We start from the raw sequence: 24163 nt of genomic DNA, 5'->3' as shown, positions 1-24163 counted from the left end.
CCTTTCTACGTCCTAGTCCTGATAGTTTGACTTTAAATATACTTCTTACTGAGACTGGCCATGTCCTTAACAGTGAGTGGTGATTTACATTTTTTACCACTGAATTCCGAACTGACATTTTCATGCTGTCAGTTCTCCACTTTTCAGCTATCCCATATTTGCAATTATTCTTATGGGAAAATAATGGTGGAGCACAGCCCGTTAGTGTGCCAGATTTGCCCCTGCCTCTGCATGGGTGAGGAGACGCAGTCAGCCCAAAAAGGGAGGAGAGCACTCAGGGCCCCGGCTCATCCTGTGCATCACCATGCAGTCAGTGCACTGCCTAGCTGCTTTATTTTTTTGTTGCAAGATTATAAGTCTTTACCTTATCTTGAGTGGCATGGTCAGTGTCCACTCACCTTTGCAGGGCGTGTGCTACAGAAGATTGTGGCTTGCTGCAGTCAGGGGAAGGATGTAATGAGGGAAATGAGACTGAAGAGGAGAAGCGTTTTACCGAACTGACCTGCACCATACCTGCACCTCAGACTGGTACGGCAGAGCAGAAAAGTGCCCATGAGTTTGAATTATGGCTGAGCAGGGCAAAGCAGGAGCAGTGTCATGGGCAGGTGGGGCTGGTTGTGTGGGAGCGATGTGCTGCAAGCACCTGGCAGTAAGTGCAGGGCTTGTGTTACCCAGAACTCGTTATCCACCGGCCTGCAGAGTAATTAGTATGGCAAAATCCCATAGAGCAGGTTAGCGCAGAAGCAAAGAGCACCGGGGGTGGACTTGATGGACTGTCCTTGCAGTCTACAACCTGGCTCGGGAGGCGCTCCCCACCGTGTCTGCCATGGGGCCAGAGAATTAAAAGGAGGAATGAAAATACACCGAGTGTAGCCAGGCTGAGCAAGCATCACCAGCTGGGTGAGGAGCCAGCAGGAAAACACTCTCTTGGCTAGCTCCCACCTTGATGGTCCTCTGAGCTGTTGTGTTTTTTTAAAAGCTTTTTAAAGGGAAAACCAGAACAGACTTATTTTACCTTGGTGCTGCACCATCACTGCAAGCATGTTTAAATAACATCTCCCAGAGCATGAGCTAAGACAGGGAGCAGCAGTGAGTGCGTTCAGAGGTGGGGTATTTGGGTATTTGCTTGGAAGCCTTGCTGTTTTTAAAGTGCTGTGCAGACGGGACTGAAGGAGCAGGGTTAGGTGGCTGCCTTTGAGGAAAGGGATTGTGCCCTTTCTGTTTAAAAACAAGGCAACTTTGGGGGGTTTTGTGTTTGTTGTGTAGGGTGGTGATACCTGAGCTACTGCATCTGGGTCTACCCAGGCTGCATTTAGGCCATGCACAAGGCAGGAGCCCTGGCTCATCCCCAGCTGCCCCAAGCTCATTACCTGTTTGCAGAAAGGCTAAATGTTCATGAATGCAGGCAAATCTGAAAAACTGGGCTGCCTCCAAGTGAGCCGCAGCTGCCTTTTGTGTAAATGACACACAGCTTGGTCTTGTGTTGGGGTTGGAAAGGAGGAGGTTTGGGAAGCGCTGCAGTATCTGAGGTCTGGGCAATGTGACTGGGAGCTGGGCTTGCCTTCCCTCTGTCCTTGCCTCATTGTAATCTTATCTTAGATCTCACTGGTTTGATAAACTCTGTAAAGACGCATTTAAAAATAATGTTATTTCCATGTAGGTTCCTCTTCCCAGAGCTCCTTCAGCTGCCTCACTCTGTTGATCCCATCTTGAGCATTATGTGAGTTTCTGGCAGGTGTAATTGGAAAAACAAACAAACAAAAGGGACCATAAAGTGTTCCTGTAGGAACACCAGGAAGTTTTCCTTCCTTACCCCAAAGCTAAACTTTTATTTTTGGGCTTGAATTTTAGGTGTGTTTGGGATCTGTTGACACAAAACGTAGGGTTTAGTTGTGACAGGATGAAAGCAAATCTGGCTTTATTGATTCTCCTTCCCATTTAAGTGATCACAGACGTGGCGGCCGTAGCACAAAGGCTGAGACGTGCTCACTTCACCTTAGGTGTTTACTTATGCCAGCCTAGGTCAGACTTTGAAATGAATTTTCTGCAAATTTGTTTGTATGAAGTTTGGCACAAAGCAAATTTGAAACTTGGCACAGCAGCGGCGAAGGGGAAACCATTCAGAAATGCAGAGCAAGGAGCCTGGCAGCATTTCAGCGCTATTTACCTTCAGCTGGAAACCTCACTTGTAAATACCAGAGCTAGTCAAAGGCACACCGTGCTCCTCTCTCCTCTCCTCCTTCACTAACTTAGTTGTCAGTAACTGCCAGGCCGATGGGCTTGTGTTATCCCCCAACGTCTGTCACAAAAAATTGTGTTACTGAAGTAGGTAAGCAACCGGCTCGGTGTGGGAATGCAATTCCTGAGATGGAGGGGCCATTTCTGTGGGTTACGTGAATGCTCTGATTAATGATACTTAGCACTAATAAATTGGATTTTGGAGCAGTCATAAAAATTCATGCTTCAGGGCTTAATCTCTGTCAGGATGAGACCTTCGTTGGCATAGATCATCCTGTGTTTATCAATTAAGGAATTTCTGGTTCCTCCCTCAGGAGTCTGCTGCTGGCTGGCTTTGGGGACAGGGCTGTCCCCAGGCAGAGGTGGCAGCTCTCATGCCAGGCTTGGTGACCAGGGGGCATAATTCCACCACTGTAGGCGTAAAGGATATTGAATGGGGTTTATCCTTTGTGCTGGGAGACTGACTGCTGACTTTGGTATAGGCTTCCTCTGTGTTTTTGGACAATGCACATAATTTTCTGTGCCTCTGCTTTCACATAAGAGAATACCACTTTCCCCTGCCTTTTCAGTCCAAACACCAACTCTCTGCTGGGGAGGAATCTGCTCTTGCTATGGGCTTGTGCAGCAAGTGCCTGGTACCATACAACCATGGAGCATTGACTGAATTTGAGGATTTTGATTTTTAGCTGTGATGCTGTTGCCACTCTCGGTGATAAGGATGACAGCTGCAGCTTTGCATTTTCTGAAGTTTATTGGTTTTCACATTTTGTTTTTATGTTTCATTTTCTTGCAGTAAAAGCTACTTTTCACGCATAATAGCCTGTTTATTCGGTTTTTAAATTGTGAGGCTGGCAAGTAAAGACAGCCAGGAGTTAGCAGAAGGTGAAGTAATTTCACAATATCACTAGAATCTGAATGAAGAAATCAGGGTTAATTTATGATAAAATACTTTCTTTGCAACACATGTTTTGTCCTATTCATCCAAATTTAGTGAAAAAGATAGCACAGAGCAAGACACGTCTGAAATCTCTGGAGCTGGGAAGGTGCTGTCATATATAATTTGTAACTGTTTTCTCATGTCTGGAAATAAGTTAGAGATGAAAAAGATGAGTTAGAGGAGAGGAACTCTCTTTGGATCAGCAATGTTTCATAGTTATGTGCATGTGAAAGCCAGAAATATCACACATAATATTACACATGAGAGGGGATGGGGAAAAAAAATACTGTCCAGGGAAATGCGTATCTGAGAATTTGAGCTGCAGATACTGCTTTGGAAAGGGCAGATGTGCTTCTGTAGTTACTATGAAACCTCATGAATGAAAATGTTCTTCTGGATTTATGATTTTATACAGTGCAATTCAATGGCAGGCAACAAGCTCTTTCAGAGAAGAGATGATGGCCTGGTTCCAGGGATGCTGTAAATACAGCCTTCCCCCCACCAGAAAAAAATATTCTGACCAAAAGAGCCAAAAAGCAGCATGGTCTGTAGTTACCCCTCCACCTTGCTCTTCCCCAGCCAGACCAGCACTGCTGTGCTCCTGCCCACCCCAGGATATTAGCCACTGCACAGCCAGCCTCAGCTAGCCACAGAATAAACATTCGGTTCCTGCGATGTGGCAGCCCATTTGCAGCTGCTGCTGTCCCAGTCCCTCATCACTCCCTGCTGCTCACACCGAACAGTTCAGAAATACGAGTGAGGCCTCCAGGAAAGCGAGGCAGCTGGGGAGAAGGTGTGTGTGTGTGTCTCACTGCTGGGCTCTTTGCCCTGTCCTTACCCGAGGAAGGCCAAGGGGGCTCTGTGCTAGCTCCTAGGCAGCCCGTGATGCTGGGGACCAGCAGCATGACAGAGGAAGGGTCCAGGAAAGCTGGCCAGAGGTTATTGCTTTTGTACATACAGTATTTCATTCAGAGCCCATGTGTTTTTGCATGTGGCACGTTGCTGGGATTGGGGAGGACAGAGTGGCTGGCAGGACGTTGCCAGTGGCATGGCAAACACGGCCAGCTAAGTGCTGTCCTGCTCCATGCTGTGCCCTTCTGAGACACTGCAAAAAACATATCCAGGTGCAAATCTTGCACAGCAAATGTGCATACATTCAGGGTTTTAATTCCTCCTTAAAGTATGCACTCGGAGCTGCCAGACTGCAGTAGATTTGACACAGAGATGGGAGAAGTATGGGGCATTGGGGGTGACACCAAACACTGGTTGTCCTCCTGTGGGAGGGCTCCATCTGCCTTGGGGACTGAACTCAGCCGGGGGTCTGGCAGTGGGTCACACCGTGGTGAGATGCTGATGGGCTCCAGCGCTGCTGGGATCATGTCTCAGCAGGGTCCCTTCTGCATGGGACCCTCCCCAGGAGCTCTCTGTAAAGCCACCCAACATGTTCAGGAGGGTGGCAGCAACAAGTTCTACAGGATCTGATGTCTCACACCAGTGTCGTGTTCATGTGCTGCCCCTGAAGGCAGGTAATTGCTCTTGATGGCTGCGTGTTTGTCCACCACCTGGCACAACCTGAGGCTTTCAGCAGCTACCGTGTCACACGCATCAATAATAAATATACCAATTAGATGCGATTAGTTTGGGAACTACTTTCTTTTTTTTTCTTTTACAAACTCTCTAACCTGTAAGATATGACACCTGTGAGTTGTTTTATGGGGGCATGCTGAAAATGAAAGATAAATTGCCTTGTTTTCCATTTCCCATGGAAATCTGGAGGAACTCTTGATGCCAAGGTGCTTTGAAAATCCAGCCCTTAATTTTGGCAGTGTTCTTTGAAGACAAAGTGATGGTGTTGGTGGTATTTGCAGCTTTTGGCAGATCCCAAATTTGTGATACTGTTTTTCTATCTCCCATCAGCCAACATAAGGCGGTACACAACCATACCATAATGAAAAGAAGAGCAAGTGGCTTTGTCAGACCTCTGATGAAACGTTTGTATTTGATTTTGTCTCACCTTTAAGACAAGAATCAGGCTGCTTTTTGTCCAAACCAGTTTGTGTATCTTTAGTTGACAACAGGGCTAGAAAAAGCCTTTATACCTGGTCTCTGGCTGTCCCTGGCACTATGCTATATAATCCCTTCTATTGGGTTATCAAACTCCATCATAAACTCTCCATCAGGGTTTTTTGCCTCCATTATTGAAGGACACTTTTATACTCTGATCCCTCTAGGGTAAGGCAATTTGACACCTAATATGGTTTCCAAGGCAGAATGTATTAAGAAGGCAAGATTCAGCAATAACGTTTATTCTCTGATTGCCTTTATAAACTCCTAATGCCTCTTGGCACACTTAGCTTTTTATATCCCTGACATATGCACAAGAGAGGAAAGTTATCAGTGTGAGGAAAAGCAAAAATCATTGAGGATGCTGCCACAGGTGACTATGATATTTATTCATGCACATCTGGGAGACTTCTAAGGCTTGTGGAATGGCTCAATAGAAATTACAGGGTTTTGTGGATTTTTTTAGCATTAACAGTTGTTAAATATGTCAAAGCTGGTGGAGGAACTTTGCAAAGACAAATGCATGAGCAGCGTGACAGCTGGTGAAGCTCATTGACAAATTCTAGTAAGACTGATTGGAAAGAATCAGCTCAACTTCTCGTGTGTTGGGGGAATTTAAATTAATTATGTTTTAACCACTTTGGAGGCAGACCTAAGAATAAATTTGTGGAGCCCAACTGTAAGTGGCTGTTCGATAAGTGGGAGAGGAATAGAAAAGTAATCAACGTTTTAGCTGTGTACAGAATGAAAAAGAAATCAACTACTGAAAATATTATTACAATGTCATTAGCATAAATCAATTGCATGCTCTACTCTCAGAATCTTTTTTCATTTCTGGTTATCCTATTTCATAAAGTCTCTAATAGATATAAAAAGAGCGCAGAGACTGGCAGTGAAAATGATTAGGGACACATGGAGATTTTTGCGCGAGGGGAGGCAATGAACTGGGACTGCTTAGAGAAAAACAGCCCAGCAGATCCAAAGAGCATTTTGGGTGCAAAACCAGGTTCCCTGACCACCTTGCCTGCCTCTTGCCTAGCCCTTAGGGTCCTTAAGCTCCATAGGTACGTTGGGTTTTCAGTTTGAGGCCTCAGAGGCTCAGGGCTGTGTATGAGTGCCAGCTGTTGCTCCCGAGGTGGGTCACAGAAAGGCTCTTCCAAAGGGTCCTGTCCCGAAGCCTTGGTGGAGGGGTCACCACACGCTTTCCCTGCCAGCACATGGCTCTGGCACCCAGTTTTGGGGAGCAGCCAGCACAACACTGCTGGCTCTGAGGGATTTCCTCCTCCCTCCTGCCAGAGCCAACTGCTAAAACAAAGCTTCTGGAAATTCTTTATCGTACTAAAATGTTTACAGCAGGATACACACCCCTGGCTTAATAGGATTTATAAAAGTGGCCTAGAAATTTCTGGAGGTGAAGAGAACATACATGTATATCAGTTTTATGGAGCAAGCTGAATAGTTTGCAGATTACGGTGTCTCGTGCTTGAAGTCAAACACGTAGCCACGGCAGGCTCGGGCAGGGCTCCCTCCTTGGCAGGGGACTCTGCAGCTGCCCAGCCAGAGGGCTTCGTGCCATCCCTGGGGGACAGAGCTGGGCTGGTGGGGACACGAGGCACCCCTAGGTACCCTGGGGGTCCCTTGGGCAGACTTCTGAAGCCATTTCACCACAGCAAGGCAAGCTTTCTTCCCAGTCATTTCATCTGGGGTGGGCTCAGCCCCTTGCTGACATGGGTATTCCTGAAAACCTCATCTTCCTGTCTCTCTCCTTGGCAAATGGAAGAGAGAAAAGTGGCGTTTCTGTGATGTAAATAATGTTTAATGAGTGGGCCTTGGGGTTGTAAAGGAACTCGAGCACTTACGCTTAAATAATTTTGGTGGTTGATTTAGAGCCAAATCCTGCTGGCTTTACGGAGGCAATTAGCCTTATTATTGCCAGAGGGATACTCACACAATTAAGGTGAGCAGTGTTTGATCTCTATTATAGAAACCAGTTGTCTATGCAGAAGCAGTTGGCATATAGTGGTGCTAGGGCAGGACAATAATGGGTATGGAGAGAAATCCTCAAACCCAGATGGAAACCCGGTGTCTTTCAAAGAAGGGATGGATAGGTGGACCTCCTGCCTGATGCTCTTCTGAGTGGAAAGCCAAAATCAGAGAGCAAGAGGCGCATCCTCACATGGTCCCCTGTAGGACTGCAACTGTTGTTGCCTCCACAGCTTCTCCAAAGGAGCGAACAAGCTAATTAGCTCTACTATTGCCATTTATCAAAAAGAGCATCTGAAGTCTTCCAGTGATATATTTTTTTCCTTTCTCCCTGATATTTCTGAGGCACCTATCAATGTGGTACATAAGTGCCATCTGGATAGCTGGCTAGTGACCAGCAGGCTATGATGCGGGAGGCTTTGTAAGGATAGACAAACAGAACAGAGAGCAGGGTGAGCAGGCAAACAGGCACATTTTAATGAAGGCTGAAGATGGCATAAATGAGATCAATAACAACGAAGGCCAGAGAAACCCATTTGTCCAAGATTTTCTGCTCCAAGAACAGGTGGAGCACACCACATATCTACTTATCCAACTTCTCTCATGTCAGCAGTTTGCTCTGTGTGGTACTACTGCCCCCCACCTGGGTGCCATCCTGTTATGTGTGTGCAAAAACCAATGTCTCAACCTGGCAGAGTATCCCATTGTCAATTATTTGGGGTTTTCTTTCAACCCCAATGCCTCTGGAGCTGAATGAGAACTTGTGGTGTTACAACAGAATCCCGCAAGTTCTGTGATGGCTTTTGACAGCCTGGGTCCCAACAGGGAAAATCTTCTCACTTGAAATCCATCAGCTTCTTTGTCACACAGGAAAAATGAAAAAGAAACCCACTTAGCAACCCAAACCTTGTTTGAAAGGAGATCCTCTCTGCCTGAGCTGAGTTACTGCAGACATCTCTACATGACAAGCATATTCATTTAGAGAACCATCTAAAGGATGGTGCACTTAACAAAGACATCCTGTTCACGCTTAATGCACCAGATAAATTGTTTTAAAATGCAGAGTTATTTTGTGAGTTCATAGTGAATAAGCGCATCCACATATGCATCTCTGAAGAGATTTTTAATTAATTGCTTTCAGTATTTTTCTTTTTGTAAAATTAGAACAATGATGGAATAGACTGGCTGTGGAGTTTGGCTGAGGAAAGATTATACTAATCCACTTGAAATACGACTAAAACAGTAAGCAAGAAGAGATAAAAGCAATTTTTCCAAAACTCGTTTACCTGTGACAATATCCTTCCAAATCAGCTGCATACAAATTGCTGGATCATCTTAATTAAGCTCTACCAAAAAAGATGTTGCTGTGGACTTCTTGGGATACTTCCCATCCAGACGGTAAGTCCTGTGATGGTCTTTGCAAGAGGGAAAAATGCGCTTTTCATACAGTTAGAGATTAGGAGAGCAGAAGAGCTTTCAAAGAGCAGAGTGTCAGCAAGATCAACGTCTTATGTGGAAGTAAACGAAGACGGAGAACTTGTCAGAAGTTTATCCTATGTCCTAATGCATCATTAGCATGGGTTTTCAAAAGCCAGAGGACTCAACTTCCCCAGATCCTGCAGTTAATAAATGCTATGGTTACAAACGAACTTCCTTTGTTCCCTTCCTGGATTACTGCTTCCTTTGCCTTGAAGTATGTAAGCTTTGTTGAAGGAACTGAACGATGGCCTAGTTGCATTGATGTTTTCCACTCAGGCTCTCTGTCTGAAATGCTCGTTTCCTGGATCAGTAAACTTGACCAAATCACAACAGACATCCTTACACCTGCTCTACAAGGACTGTTTTTCAATCCAAATCAATTCTTGCCCTATCGCCACAACAGCAGCTCTGGAATTCAACAGACAAGTTTAAAAATTGCTCCTCAATAGATAGATGGGCCACAATGATCAGAGAGCAACGAGCACAGACTGGTGTCCTTTTTTGCCCTTCAGTTCTTTTATAGCTCGGGCTCTGCAACACGTTGCTGTGATCAAGACCTGGTTATCTGAAGCCTGTTTCTGCAGCAGCCTCACTGGGTCATTAGGACAGAGGAATTTAGGGGCGTTTAGCTAGAAAACGTGATGTGCCAGGACTGCCACTGCTCATTGCTCCCAATATCTCGGTAGCTCTGGTGCTGGTTGAGACCCAGCTGGCATCCCTCGGCCAGCTGAAACCAAAGCACAGGTTCCTGAAGGTTTGGTGAGCTGAACGGGCTCCCCAAGGGCCAGGTGAAGGTGCAGGAGGTGGTGGCTGGGTGGGAGCGGGGAGAGAGCAGAACAAGGGGTGATGCAAAGGCAGCTTGGCTGCTCGGTCCCCTGGGCTGTGCTCCCAAAAATGTGTACTCCTGAGGTCACTGTCAGTCTGTCTGGCAGCAGCACTGAGGAGCACACCCGCTCCTGTGGATGGAAAGGGACACGAGTCTCCAGAAGGATTTTATATTCCTTTGTTTCCTCTGACTTTGATTTAACCCTGGCCTGTGATGCTTTAAGTACCAGATATTAATTAGAAGTGGTAAGGAGTGTGTCCCAAAGGGACCATACTGCTGGTCTTCTCACCATTCCTAGTTTGACTTATTTCAAGTTAGTGCTCTGAAACGTTATTTATTCACTCAGGAGCCTGACGTTTATAAGGCCCATCTAAATTTGCAAATAACTAATGGTTGTCAGCAAAGAGTACCACTCTGCTGAGGTGGAAAATAGCCTGCCTGCAAGTAAAGTACAGCCAAGTGTATTGAATGTTTCCTGCAGCACTTCTTTAAGACAGGCAATGTTATCTCGTCCCTCCTTTGGTACCGTGCCTCGGCGGGCACACAAGGGCAGTGCCGTCCGGGGAGCGGTGACCTTGGGCAGATGAACCACATCGGGCTTAAACAGAAGCTTTGGTCCCTCTCTGATCTCTGAGGCACTGACAGGGAAGTGGGGAAATGGGACAAATGCTCTTTTGTCTCCTCTGGCTTTCAAAACCCTTCTGGCGGTGGCTGATTTAGGACAAGGAGGCGGCACGCAGAGTGGGAGGAACACTGAATTCAGGCAGAACCCCTGGGTGCCTGGGGATGGCTGGGGAGCTGTGGTGTAAATGCCTGAAGTAACTAGGAAAATAAAACTAACATTCACACTTTTAAGGAAAAGGTACAGCATTGAAGAGGCTTTCAGGGTAGGGCATAACTGCATTATCTGAGCATTCCCTAGGCTCCCAACCTTAGATGCTATTGCGCTGGGGAAACTTGGTGTGCTAGCCCTAAGGAACACCACGGAGCGTAGAGTGGAGTGGAGACACCACGGCTAGGTTCTGTAATCAGGTGGGGCCTCAACTGTTCTTGTGCACAAAGCTGCACTTTTTGCCACCCTAAGCCAAAGACCTGTCATGTTTTGACAAATGCTGTACCCTAGTGTACTTTTTGCTCATTAAAATATCATTATAATACCAAAACACACCTCCATCCCAAAAGCTACCCGCCTCCAAGGTGCGACCACCCCTCACTGAGCATGCGCCCTGAATTTCTCGGAGCCTATTACTTTAAACGGAAACGGGAAAACTTTACACCAATCATAACTAAGATATGCTTGACTAGAGCCACTCAAGCTCCACCTAAAAGATAGAAAATAATATAAATTGGCCCAAGAGAGAGGGGATGTTAGGGAAGATACCATCGTCAGGGGAGATACCATCCCAAGGACATACAACATCCTTAGGACCTCCTGACTCCTGGGATCAGTCGACGGGCTGAGCCTCTCTTCCCCCCCCATTGGGACGCCTTTGGGTGAGATCTGAATATTTGCTTATAAATCTCTATAGAGTCTTTGATCCTTTTAACGCGTTTATTTCTAGGCTGCGCACCTGTAACACCTAGAACACCTAGAACACACCTAGAACACACACCTAGAACACACACCTAGAACACACACCTAGAACACACACCTAGAACACACCTAGAACACACCTAGAACACACCTAGAACACACACCTAGAACACACACCTAGAACACACACCTAGAACACACACCTAGAACACACACCTAGAACACACCTAGAACACACCTAGAACACACACCTAGAACACACACCTAGAACACACACCTAGAACACACCTAGAACACACACCTAGAACACACACCTAGAACACACACCTAGAACACACCTAGAACACACCTAGAACACACACCTAGAACACACACCTAGAACACACACCTAGAACACACACCTAGAACACACCTAGAACACACCTAGAACACACACCTAGAACACACACCTAGAACACACACCTAGAACACACACCTAGAACACCTGTAACACCTGTAACACCTGTGTATTTCATGCATACTAGCTTGCTTTTGCAGATAGTCACTATCACCGGCAATCCAAAAGAACCTGATTATCTGTTGCTGTAATAAACCATACTTGATTGCATTGTGATAGCTCTCATTAATGCAACTAGGGTGAGGGTGGTTATCCGTGATAGTTCAGTGTTCTGAATCTAACCAGACCCCCAAACGGTTAATGCATTGTTGGTGAATGTCTGAACGGACCCCCAGGTGGTTATTACGTTTTTGGTGAATGTCTGAGCGGACCCCCAGGTGGTTATTACGTTTTTGGTGAATGTCTGAACGGACCCCCAGTTTTGGTGAATGTCCGACTGGTTCAGTACTCTGAATCCAACCGGGCCCGTAACGGTTAATCAGCTACACCCCTTTAACGCGACAGGAGCGGGTCCTGGCTGCTCCATGCCCATCATGTCCACTGTCTGGGGACCCAGCCATAGCCCTGTTGGTGCTTTGGAGTCTCTTAGCATCCACAGCTGCCTTCCCCTTTTCCCCTCTCCCCTAAGGACACCTGCCCCACTGCTTTGGGATCTGCCAGCTCCCTGTGATGGGAGCTGAGGTGCAGCCCGATGCCAAGGTTCAGCAGGCAGGACAGGCTGGTGCAGGCTTGGTGAGGTTTGGGCCAGTTATGCAACACAGAGGGTTACCTAAATAGCTCGTGCATTTACTGGAGTAGTTTTTGAAAGACTGTTGAGGGCCTCAGAGCTGCCAGGTCACTCCTGCAGAGCTGTAGAAGTGGCTGATAAGTAAACTGCAGGGACCCCCATGGTCACTAACAACCACCTTGCTGCCTCCAGTCTTTCAAGGATCTTAGAGGATGCTGCAGCTCCAAGATGTTGTTGGGTGTCCCTGCAGAGCTTGCCAGTGGGAGCTCTCCCCTCCGACGCTCTCTGCTCCCCACCAAGCATCTGAGGCAGCAAAGCACAGACCAAGGGGACAGACAGCAACATGGGCAGAAAAAGCCAGGATCTGGCTTTCTCTGTGTTGTCTCTTCAAAAATGAATTACTGCTTTAAAAGTGGTCCATACAAAATTGTTCCACCTGGAGCAAGCAGAGATGGGGGTTCACCATGGGCAATAGGACAGCTTTGTATTAAGAAAGCAAAAGTAGCATTAGAAGAAAGAGACTAACAGCAGACTTAGCAGTATCCAGGGGGAGTCTTAAGATGGGATTTCATCCCAGGCTACATTGAATCAATTTTTGTCCTAGCAAAGATCCTCCATGTTTGCTTTGATTTTGGTTCCTCTAATTCTTCTAGTTCCCTTGCTGTCCCCAGGCAGCATTAATCTGGCATTACATGTGCCCTGGTGGAATACGAACGCATGGGTATTACCCAGAGTGACTCTCGGTGTGTGACTCGCTTGCTGTGTGAGGTTCAGACCCACTTCTAATTTTAGAATAAATAAGGATATCAAGGAACATTGGGGTTTAAAATCATTGAAAGGGCAAAAAGGGCCACCTGTTGGGGGTGTAATGCTGCTGGTCGGCTCCATGCGGTCACAACAACCCTGTTGATTCAGCACACACCTGATTTATTCTATGTGAAGTGGGAAGTGGTTGGATGATACAATTACTCTGTAGGATACCTGAGGTTTCCTATTTGACATAACTACAGTGCAAAAATAATTCAAAAGGGAAATATATTCCTGTTTTATAACCTTCTCCTCTTCATTTGTTTCTGAGTCAAAAGAGCTTGGTGTTTTGACAGCTGATTTTTTTTTCTGTCTGAGGAAAAACACTTGACAGAAATTCTTCACCCAACTGCACTTCGCTGCTTCTAAGCCACACACCAGATGTTGGATAGTTTCTTTTCTGCCTGCTATTCCACAGCTCCCCCGTACCTCCCTGGCATGCCGTCAGTCCCCGGCGTGACAAAGGCCAAACCACATCACCCCGAGACCCGCAGCGAGCAACCGCGTGGCGCCTGCAGGCCGGTGACAGCTCCAGGTCCTGCCCTCGACTGGGTCTGCTGAGGCCATAAAGCTTGAGGATAATGACCCCAATTCACCAGATTCGTGCTAAAAATTGTTGGGGCATATTTATTTGTTCGTGCTGCGTCAGTCCCTGTCTGGTAATGTTTGTGCCTGTGGGGGCCACCTTGGTTTTCCTTCCTTCTGTGCTCTTCTCCTGCAGCCACTGCACCGCTGCCGGTGCTCTCCTGCTGTCCTCCCTGATGCCTCTGCTCATGTCTTGCTACATGCAAGACCCGCAACAGAAGAAGCTGCCATGGAAAATTCAGAAATTTCCATGCTGTCTTTTTTCCTGTTGTTTTGGCTGCACAAACAGTTTCCGCAGGCGTCATGGATTGATGTGCACAAGTTAGGGAGGCTGGGGGGCATGGCAAGCACTGCGAGAGATGGGCCCATGCCGTGCGCGATGGATGGTGCTGACTGTACGTCCTAACAGAGCTGCAAGAATTCAGACGTTTGCCATTAATATGTATATGAATCTGAAAGCTGTTTAACCCGGCTCTCACATCTGCCTGGTGGGAGCACTTCAGCACTGATGTGTTGCTCGTGTGGCTGCTCGCAAGGCAGGAATTTTAAACCTGACTGCTCAGACAGCAATGGCAATCCAGTGTGAAACTCTACACTTGGTGGAGGAATTTGCTATTCGCTTTGTGTGAGTTAGTTACACAAATCATCTAATCAGGGAACGCCACATGACTGAACTAGGCAACACAGCATGAATTTGCAAACATTTGCCATTCCCAAAAGATCTGCAAGCCAAGTGTTATTCACTGAAGAAATTCCCAAATAATATCAAATAAATAAATTAGAAAATTACACGAGCTCCGCAGACAATTCATAAAGCAGAAGGGAAAGTGAGATTCGTGGCATCAGCTATTCATTCAGCTTTTGAAGAAAAGGGGGAAATTGTTTCTCAGCACAGTGAATCAATCTGATGCAGCTTACTTCATTATCTGCTGAACATTGAGGGAGCGAGGGGAGTGCTGAGAGATTTGGAGTCACTTCTGACAGGCTCTCAGTCGAATGGATGTTTGCTGCTGGCAGAAGTTTTTCTAAGTGGTAAATTTGTCTGGGATAGTTCTGAAAGCACATTTAGTCTTGGATGATGGGATTTGCAGTATGTCTTACTCACAGCCCAAAATGCTTGAGACATGAACCTGCTCATGCTACAGAAGTTTGCTTTTTGTTTTCCCTTTTCTAGAACTCCACGTTCAGCCTCATTACCTGAGCAGCACTGTCTGTATTTTCATCCCATGAAATGCTGCCCTCCCAGTGACTGCCAGCAGGGCTGTCACCCTTCCCTGCCCTTTCTGCAAAGAGGCCAGGGTCTGTCCACATCCCCAGGAGCGGACAGGCTGTGCCTGCCCCTGGCAGGGCGCAGGCTGAGCGAAGCCTCCTGCACTCTGTGGTCTTACCCCGTCAGCCCCTTTCCTCTGTAAGGGCACCCACTGAGAATGAAGGATGAGAAATAAAACAAAGTAAGATTGCCCAAGCTTCTAAATAAGAGATGGAGAAGAAAAGCTAGGTGCTTGATTTCCACATGCATTGCTCCTTTCTGACACAGGTTTAATATCTCCACATAATATCTCCTCGACCCATCCTGCAAACCACTAGAAACATTTTCTTTGGAAGAAAGTTTTCACTGTTATCGTCATGTACCACATAGCACAGATGACATGGGTTGAAGTGATTTTCCCCCTAGTTTGCAATGCAAAGTAATACACTTTACTGAAAAGTTGTTGCTTGGACCAAATGCTGAATATTTATAAGTTGTGTTTCTTAAGAGCAATTCCTACTGTTCCTGGTCCAGTATTGCTTCCTTTTGGCACAACCTGTATTTACTGTGACTGCAGGCATTTGACTTTTGCTGTTAAATTGCCATCAATGTATTGTTACTAAACTAATTACAGCATGACCCAAGTACAGTGTGTTATAATACACTGAAATTCTCCTTAAAAGAACACTTGTTAGGGTGAGTAAATTCAAATTACTTGGTGAGTCTCGGCTACATAGGAATTCTTTTTCTGCTGAGGATGTAATGAAAACAATCAGTCTAACTGAATTCTCCAAGTTGAGAGCGTTTGACAACAGTATTGTAGTGTATGCCTAGTGACACCCACGTTAAGATAGATTTAAAATGGTTTCATAACCTTAATTTTAGTAGTTAGCAGGGCAAGTGGTACCGTATCTCTTACTGCAAGACTTGACTCTCAGCTCCTTTAAGTGCATTTTTAATAACTCCTGTGAGAAGTATTTCCGCCAGCAGAACATTTCATTGTCACTAAATACCACTCGCTCTCAAGTCTGTCTCTTGTTTGGAAATGAAACTTTAATGCCCAAGTAGAAACAATTCATCAATGCAGGGAACATCGCAGTTGGATCAAACACCCTGAATGGTAATGATGCTCCATATGCATGTACATGAGAGTTTTGGTTATTAATTTCTTGCTGCTTATTGTGGTGAGGGCCGTATGCAACCACAAACATGCAAACTTGCAGCCTAGCACTGAGCAGGGACCATGCACAGCCCGTGCTGCCCTGTTTGGCCGTACAGACCGGACTCTGGTGTTCGGACATTTTCTCATACCAAACAGGCGCAGCATCAAAAAGTACGTGATGCTCCCAACTTTGCATCCCACCTCCTGGACTTCTGGCTGGGGAGAGTCGAGCCTTTTCAAGGGGAAGCTTTCCTGTAACACTACTGAGTGTTTACTCCATCCCCAGCCCCTGCTCCCAGCCCTTTTGGCATCCAGCTGAACACTGTTTACATCCCTCCCCATGCTGTTGTTTCTCAGAGGGAGGGAGGGTGGCAGGGGCTGGCGGTGGCACAGGAGGAAACCCTACCTTTTTCAGTCTGAAACTACAATTCTTGTCAAGCAAAACAATGTCAACAGTGCAGAGGAAGCTTTGATAGTGCAAAATGGATGGACACATTATGTGTTTGTTTTTTTTTTTTTCTTCTTTCCCAATAGGTTATAACTCAAAGAATTCCTCTCCCAGAAAATCCACCCCCCCTGCTTTATTTTCCCCTTTTCCAAAGGACAGCAGTGGCAACCCAGGCACGTTTTACATGCTAATAACACATCTCCCTCAGCTGACAGGCTCCACGCCTTTCCCCTTCCCCTTTTATTCCAGGGCACCTTCTCCTCTCCCCTCTCCCACCCCAGCAGCAGCCCGGCTGGCTCGGTAGCTAAGGGGTAAAGTGTTTCCTGCATGACCTCTAATGCATTTTGCTCCCGGGGAATGCACGCTCAGCAGGGACGAGCTCTGAGCCGCTGGTCCCCGAGGTTTTTCTGCCATAAACCCCAGGGCTAGCGGCTTCTCCCCCTGGCCCCCCACCTGGCTGCGCAAACAAAAGGCACCCAGCAGCAACAGCTCCCTTTGTTTCGCATGCAAATCCTACCTCCGATAGCTGTCACATCTTCCTCCGAGGCGAAGCCTAATTGTTAATAAACCGGGATCCAGTGGTATCCTCCAAAGTGCCACCAGTTGTTAAGCGCTGTCATCGTCCCCTCCCGGCGCTTCAGCCTTTTTGGACCATCAGTGTCACAACCCCTGCTAACTCATAGCCGAGTGCTCCCTGCTCAAAATGTCTGAAAGAGTTTGGGAGGACAATAGGAATGACAGGCACACTAGACAGCCATGCTTGAAATTAGTTATCTCGAGCTCACTTAAGGCTGTTTCGCCGTGTTTGTAAGGCACGCTCTCGGGAGGGTTTATTAGGCTGGACGTGCCATTCCTGCCGTGATTCAGTGCCGTAATAGGATGGCTGCTGGAAACGCAGCGATCGCTCTAACCCCGCTCATCCCTCCGGAGCTTTTAAACCTCCCCGGGAGGGGAAATAGCTTCAGTCATCCTTAAACTTACTGAGGCTACTGTTTCTGCAGAACAGGGCTTCGCACGTTGTTTGGAAACTAAGGACAGAATCCCTCCTGGGGCTGGAAGGTGCTGTCGTGCCCGGTGTGAGCGGTGAAATGCAGGCGGCAGCATCCGTCCCCACCGAGCTGGGGCTGCCGCAGGAGCTGGGGAGAGCGGTGGCTGGGGCTGAAAGTTCACAAAACTCTGCGAGGCAGACGTGGCAGGAGGGGAGCGAGGGGGATGTATGGACCGGGCCGGTATTGTGTTTATAGTCACAGACGTAGGCTGTGCTTCCCTACAGGGAAAGTGCAGTTTGCACACAGGAGGGTCTCACAACCCAAATTTGCAAGTTGGCAGCATCCAGGATAATAATGAGCTGAGGAAACACAAGTGAATTGTGGTATTTGCAGTGCCTGTGACGTGGGGAAGAAGTGTTGTAAGAGGATGCTGCTGGGGAGTGCTGCTTTCAATGAACCTGTGCACATCCCTTGATCCTGGTCACAAACACCAGTGCTCTGCCGGGATCTGGTAGGGTTCCTCTCCTTGGCTGACAGTTCATGACCAGCCCTGGTCAAGACAGATCAAAGCTTGCTAACGTCTGCTGTCAGCTCCGTGTTGCTGATCCCAGTGTGGTCCCTAGTGGTCAAATGTAAAAGCCACCGGTGCAAACGTGTCTGCCAGCAGCGATGGCACACGGGGTGGGGGGCGCACAGGCAGGCTGGGGCCAGGGCAGGCTAGGAGGGAGCAATGGGGCAGTTAGCACCTGGGCTGCTGCTTCAGCACCCATTTGGCGTTTCCATACTGCCCAGTCTGACCCTTGGATTAAAGTGAAAATATGCATGGAGACACGTCGGAAAGGAATGGCACTTGGAGGATTAAGGAGGAAGGCAGATCGCAGCCAAAACCCACCTGTGGCTGCCTCACACCATAGGAATGAAGGGGCTAAAAGTGCAAATGGACGTTAGGTTTTTTAATAACTGGAAGCTGAAGGGCACTGAAGGTGAGTTAAGGAGTGAGACCTCTCTTTTGACCACCAACACAGAAGATGCCCACACCAAAGAGCATGTCAGTGTGCACTCCCATATCTGCCTTCATGCAAACTGAGCAAAAGCAAGGCTAACGTGCACAGCCACATCCCACAGATGCTGACGGGGACACCTGGGACCACTACGGGCATGACATTTGCCCCCAGATCAACACCACTCCTAGCTGGGCTACCTTCACACCCAGTGCTTCCCCATGCCTGTGCTTGCTATTGCTCTCCCGCACCTGAGGTCCTCTCTTCCCCTTTCTGTCCCCTGCACCTTACAGTCAGTGTGGGAAGGGAGGTCTCAGGGCTCCAGCTTTGGTTCTGGTTACAGTGGGGGACTATTAGCACCTTAAGTTTTTCCCAGAATTGGTGGGAGCGAAGGGGACCTTGAACTTGGTAGGCATGAACCTAAGGGTGGGCAACAATCACGTGCTCACTGCTAGCACAGCTGCCGGGACCATTCCAGCTTTGTGAATAATTTAAGGAATTCTGCTCCTGCCACCTACCCGGCATCTGCACAAGCACTAAATTCACTTCAAAGGGGAAGAAAAAAGGAAAGAAAGAAGAATTCTCCTTGTCCTCAGCAATATATGTGTCTCACTACAGGGCTCACCATGCAATTGATTTGTGTGTGGGATGACACAGCAGATCAAGAGGCATTGGGCAGATTCCTATTGAAGATAGATGGGCCTGGGGGCACCAACTTTGTTGCTGATCTTTCAGAGATTTCAGTGCCAAAGTGGACACAACAGTGTTCCCTGACAGGTTAAAGCAGGTGACCATTGCCACCTACGTCCACGGTTCCCCAGCCATGCATACTGAACAAAATGAGGCTCATAAAGAATGCATGACCCCAGCTGCCATCACTCTTACGCAGCCAACAAACCACCCCTGGACCTCGCTGCCACAGCGATCCCAAATGCTGAAGTCCTTTGTGATAAGTTAAACCACTCAGCCTTGGTGGTCAACAGGTGACAACTATTTGTGAGAGCTGTGGGATCCAACAGACAGGGAGATGTACTTACATTGGCTCGTAACTGAAAGGGGGGTAGTTTATTCAAGGAGTAAGGTGATAGGAAATGACCAGAAAGATCTTCTAGGGGTTGGTAGTTCAAAATAGTTCCATTTTAGGGTGATACTCTGAGTTACACACCTTTTTCTCAAGCTTTTTCTAATCACTGAGCAGCAACAGCAGCTGCCACCAGTGATGGGGCTCATGTGTGCTCCCCACCCACAGCACAGCTCTACGGCCCGTGCACCAGTCTGCTCCCTGCTGGAGACACGATACAATGATGAGCTCTGAGCTGGTCAGGTATGGCAATCTCCTACCTTCCCATGCTGCTGGAGTGTTGTGAAATAGGGCTGCTCTGGGAAACAGAGGGCTCATGGGTGCTTTCCCTTGGCTTTCCCTCAACAAAATGCTAGTGACTTCTGCTGAAGCTGCTGTTCAGCCCTGCAGTAGACCCTCTTGGAGAAAACCCATCACTTGCAAAGGAGCTGTGGCAATTTTATAATGCCTGTGTCTATTTCTGACCGGTATGTGCATAGGAAACAACAGAGGAGGGATGAAGGAGAAGAATTCAGGAGATTTGTAGTTTGTATGCTGATTGTAAGTCAAACAATGTAATGAATGGAGCGACTAATGCCTAATTTCATTATGAGTCATCCTAATTATAGTGAGAATTTGATAGATACATAACTGGAAAGTGTAACTATCTGTTACACACTCCTAACTGCACAGGGAAGTACACGGTATAATTAAAGCTGCAGGTTACACGTACCATAACCTTTTCTTCCCCTGTGGTGATAAGTTCTCCAGCAGCATTAGGAATTTGTTTTGAAGTCACACACCTAGCAGACAGCACTCTTTCTACCTGCTTGCTGAGTCTTTTTCAAAACGGATCTGCATTTGAAAGCAGCAGGGAGCCTCCCTAATCCATAGATAGTCGGTGTGATTCGGGTATTAAAGGAGTGACTGAACGATGGCTCTTCCACCTGGGGTCTCTCTGAAGAGTGTCAGTGGTCAGTGCGGCGTTAGCCTGCAGAGCTGCAGACGCAATATGCATGGCAGGGAACAGGCTGTATCAAGAATGTGTAGTTACAGCGTAAATGGAAATTAGTCCTTAGTCTTAGCCAGGAGAAGGATCCTTAAAATGAGGTAGGCCAAAATCCTGTCCTATATATCTAGTAGATACTCTTGGGCTTTGTGGAGCCTGAGCTGAGAACAGAATTCTGCAGATTCTGGCAAAATTTCCATAGAAAGGACGAATCCAGCATGGGAGTTGATAAACTTCTAATGGTGATATTGGCTACATGTTTTAATCCCACCCCTGGCTTTTAGGTGAACAAATTTTCAAGAAAGCCTTTGACGTCAGTCCCCAAGTTTGCAGCTCTGGCAGATCTCCCTTCCTTTCCCTGGGGTGAAACAGGCAGCACTGTGCCTGCAACAACGCTGAGGTGCTACAGCTGACATGGTGCCACAGGAAAACACTCAGCCAGGCTATCCTGGCTGACCAGGCACAGCCTAGAGCTCTAGCATAAAGCCAGAAATCAGTTGTCTCCTGATGGTGAAGTGCAGCCCCGTGTTTGGCCATAGCCTTGCAGTCTCTCTCATGCTGACGGTCACAGGACACCCAGGCATCCTGCAAAGCTGTCCCCATCTGAGTTATGGTGCACAGAATAGTTCATCACTTCCACCTGCTGCCTGGCTGTCCCCCTTTATAAGCCGTCTGTCTTTTCCTCACACAGCCCTTTCTGAGCCACTCACCGAGGAGAAAACATCTACAGCTGGGGTGTTGTTAAATGACCCAGAAGTGGCCGCTTCGCAGGCTGGCACTGCTTGATGCAAATAGATTGCTTCTTGCTGGGAAAATCTCCCTGGCTGACAACCCATTGGGTACTTCTGACGATAGTTGTTTGAGGAGTTAAAACACAGGCTCCTCTGTTTTTGCATATTCAGGCTATCACCCTCCTCTCACTGCTGGTACTAAATCCTTCCTGCGCGGTTTCGGCAGAGCCGATCTCCTCCCTGTTTGCTCGACAGCTGCTGGTGTGCACTGCTCCTTCTCTTTGCAGTCAGCTCTTGCCATCTGCCATCATTAAGTTGCCCAGGTGTCGGAAATCTTCTTGCTCTTCTCTTGTAAACATTATTTTGCCTTCTTCTTCGCTAACTCAACCTTCGTTTATGTAGAGGCTGATAGATCAGGCTGGCTGTTCTCAAAACATCTGCTGCGCCTCATACTTGGTGGGGGTGGATGGGGAAGAGAGTACGTATCCTTGCTGGCAAAAATAAAGACTGCTTAACCCTTCCTTCACTTCCCATCTCCAAAAGCTCGCTGTCTTACTGCGCTTCCAGATGTGCGAGTTAATTAATATTTGCCAGTTGGGATGCTGCACACAGCAAAGCTATCATAAAGCACAGCTAGTTTGCAGAAGCAGCAAAGCTTCCACATGCTGCAATGATGCCTAGCACCCGGTGGTACTGAGGAGCAGGTACTGGGAAGTGCCTAAGACAGGTACCAGAAAGACAGCAGAATAAACCTCTTCCCCTCTTCAGGCTGCTTCTGCTGGTGCAAACAGCGCCTCGCTGTTTTTTTTCCTGCTCGGATATGGGTCAGGCATCCTTTTATGATTACCTGGAGGGGAAATTCAGACTCAAATAGCATCTTTCACAATGATGGGTAGTGTAAACTATTGAATTCTTTGGGCAGAGATGACGAAATTAAATGATTTCTGCTGCACCCAATCCTCCTCAGTAAATCACCGAAGATTGACTGTAAGTTTGAACAGCAAGAGAGCAGAATCCAGCAGAACAGGCTGCCTGCACAATGCTGCTCGCTGGGCCCAGGGAATGTTTACTGCTTAAATGCTAGTAAAATATGTATCTGGGGATGCACACCCAGCTGCTGGGGCCAGTCTCCAAGGCGTGTGTAGAGTAATTCCAACAGGATTTCATGCTTCGGTGATTTTACTCTCCTCTGCGTGGGGCTCAGTACCAGCGCTTTCAGAGCCTGATTTTGTGTGCAGCTATTGGGCTGTTTCTTGCTCTGAACGGTTCTGCTGAGCAGCAATTGCTGCCTGCTGCTTTCCCATTTGTTAAGCAATGGATTACTGTTCAAACATTTGCAGCACATGTTGGTCTAAGCTCTGTGTGCAATTCTCCAAGCGTACTCCTCTCCTGGAATGCCACCATCAGAGGTGTTTCGTCCTCAATCGATAATTTCCTCAAGCACTGTCCCAGTCATCACCGCTACGCTTCCCATGCTTTGTGGTGGATAATTCACTGTATTATTCACCTTTCACAGAAAAACCAAATTGCCCACTTAGTTGCTCTCTGATTTTATATACAGTTTAGCTGTTTCTTTGCCAACTCTTACCGGCTTTTGCTATCCACACCGTCCTATTCCTATGTTAATTTTAATTCTCCAGCAACTTCAGCAAGATACTGCTGGATAATTCTTCCCTTGCCTTTTTTTCTTCCCACCCCCCTGCAAATCATTTGCTATGCAGTGCTCTCCTTTCTTCAGGACTCAAGTATCTCCTTTAATCTCTTCTTCCTTTTATTCTTCCCTCAGCTGCTGCTTTGCTTTGGTGGAATAGTCACTTCTCTGATGAAGCTCATGCTTCTATTTCTGTTCTCTCTCTTTTTGAAAGGTCTTTTGCATCAGTGCAGTGCCTGTTTTGGTGTCTTTGATGACTCGGTGCTGTGTGCTAAGCTCTGCTCTCCAGGTGCGAAGGATCAAGTTGTGGAGAGAGCATGCCACGAGGGAGGGAAAGTGACTGCTGTGTCCCAGCAAGGCCATTTTCAATGGAGTGATGTGCTGTGGGAGCAGCTAAATAGCATGGGTGTTGGGATCTGCACTGTGGAGGGGCTGTTTAGTAGTGCTGTGCCTCAGTTTCCCCACCTGTAAGGCAGCAATAATGGCATTGCACTGCCTTTACGAAGTGCTTTGTGAGCTTTGGCCAAGAACTAAAATAGGACAGCTGAAATTGAGCCTTGTCAAGTTATGTTGTTGCTTACTAAGTGCCTAAATCTGCCTCCATAGCCTCTGTACTGCACATTGAGGTTCAGGCTGTACGTTGCTGGTCACATCCAGATGCTCCTGCAGGCACAGCTGGCCTTGCAGTGTCCTCCCAGCCATCACACAGCCCAGCCTGTTTTGGAGAAAAGATGTGCTGGTGGGGGTGGGTGAAAACCTTCACAAAAAGCCAATTTGTCATTTTATCCATCCATAGCCTGTTGCTGGTGCTGAGAGGGGCTCAGCCCACACCGGGGCTGTGGGTGCAGGGTGTGGGGCATCCTCCTAAGTGACTAGCAGGGGATTTCTTGGGTGTGATTACCAAAAATTTACCAAGGGTCCAAATCTCTCCGTTATCTTGTGTAAGTTGGGAGTGACCAGTGAGCTTTCACTGTTATTTACTGCAGTAGAGTTATTTGGGATTTATACCACAGAGAGCTATGTTTGGTGTTAAACATACATCTCCAAAGATATATAGGTTGTGTACGAAGTTATCTCCCCCCTGCGAAAAAATTACAGTCCCTGTACAAAGCTGCCACCTATTTATTCCCTGTCATCACAACCACTGCGGACACTGGATGAGTTTATGGATAAATGACTGAGAAAAAAAAAAAAAAAAAGGTATTTGGAAACCAAGCACATGCTTTCCAAGAGGAAAGGCAGAATGATAAAGCTTTGCCTTTATCACAGGCTAGAGGGGTACTCCT

The 24163-nt window shown here is 47.2% G+C and overlaps 1 protein-coding gene across 8 annotated transcripts in view; it reads right to left on the bottom strand.

Annotated features, from left to right (window-relative positions):
- LOC101796828 (calcium-activated potassium channel subunit beta-2) overlaps positions 1-24163 on the bottom strand; it is a 128894-nt gene that overhangs the window by 68665 nt on the left and 36066 nt on the right. Inside the window, exons 1-2 of one of the 8 annotated variants that reach the window (XM_027464039.3) lie at positions 17418-17567; positions 16954-17143 (exon numbers count right to left, since the gene is read on the bottom strand). The exons of 5 other annotated variants lie outside the window; for them this stretch is intronic. The gene's annotated coding sequence lies outside the window, so the exon portion shown is untranslated. Of the gene's footprint in view, positions 1-16953; positions 17398-17417; positions 17568-24163 lie in introns of those variants that run through there. 2 more of the 8 variants (XM_005024698.6, XM_027464037.3) reach the window with 2 other exon arrangements.

This window comes from Anas platyrhynchos, chromosome 9 (assembly GCF_047663525.1).
Source record: "Anas platyrhynchos isolate ZD024472 breed Pekin duck chromosome 9, IASCAAS_PekinDuck_T2T, whole genome shotgun sequence".
In the NCBI taxonomy this organism is placed as follows: Eukaryota; Metazoa; Chordata; class Aves; order Anseriformes; family Anatidae; genus Anas; species Anas platyrhynchos.
Note: the sequence above shows the minus strand (reverse complement) of the source record. Positions and strands in the feature narration are given on the sequence as shown.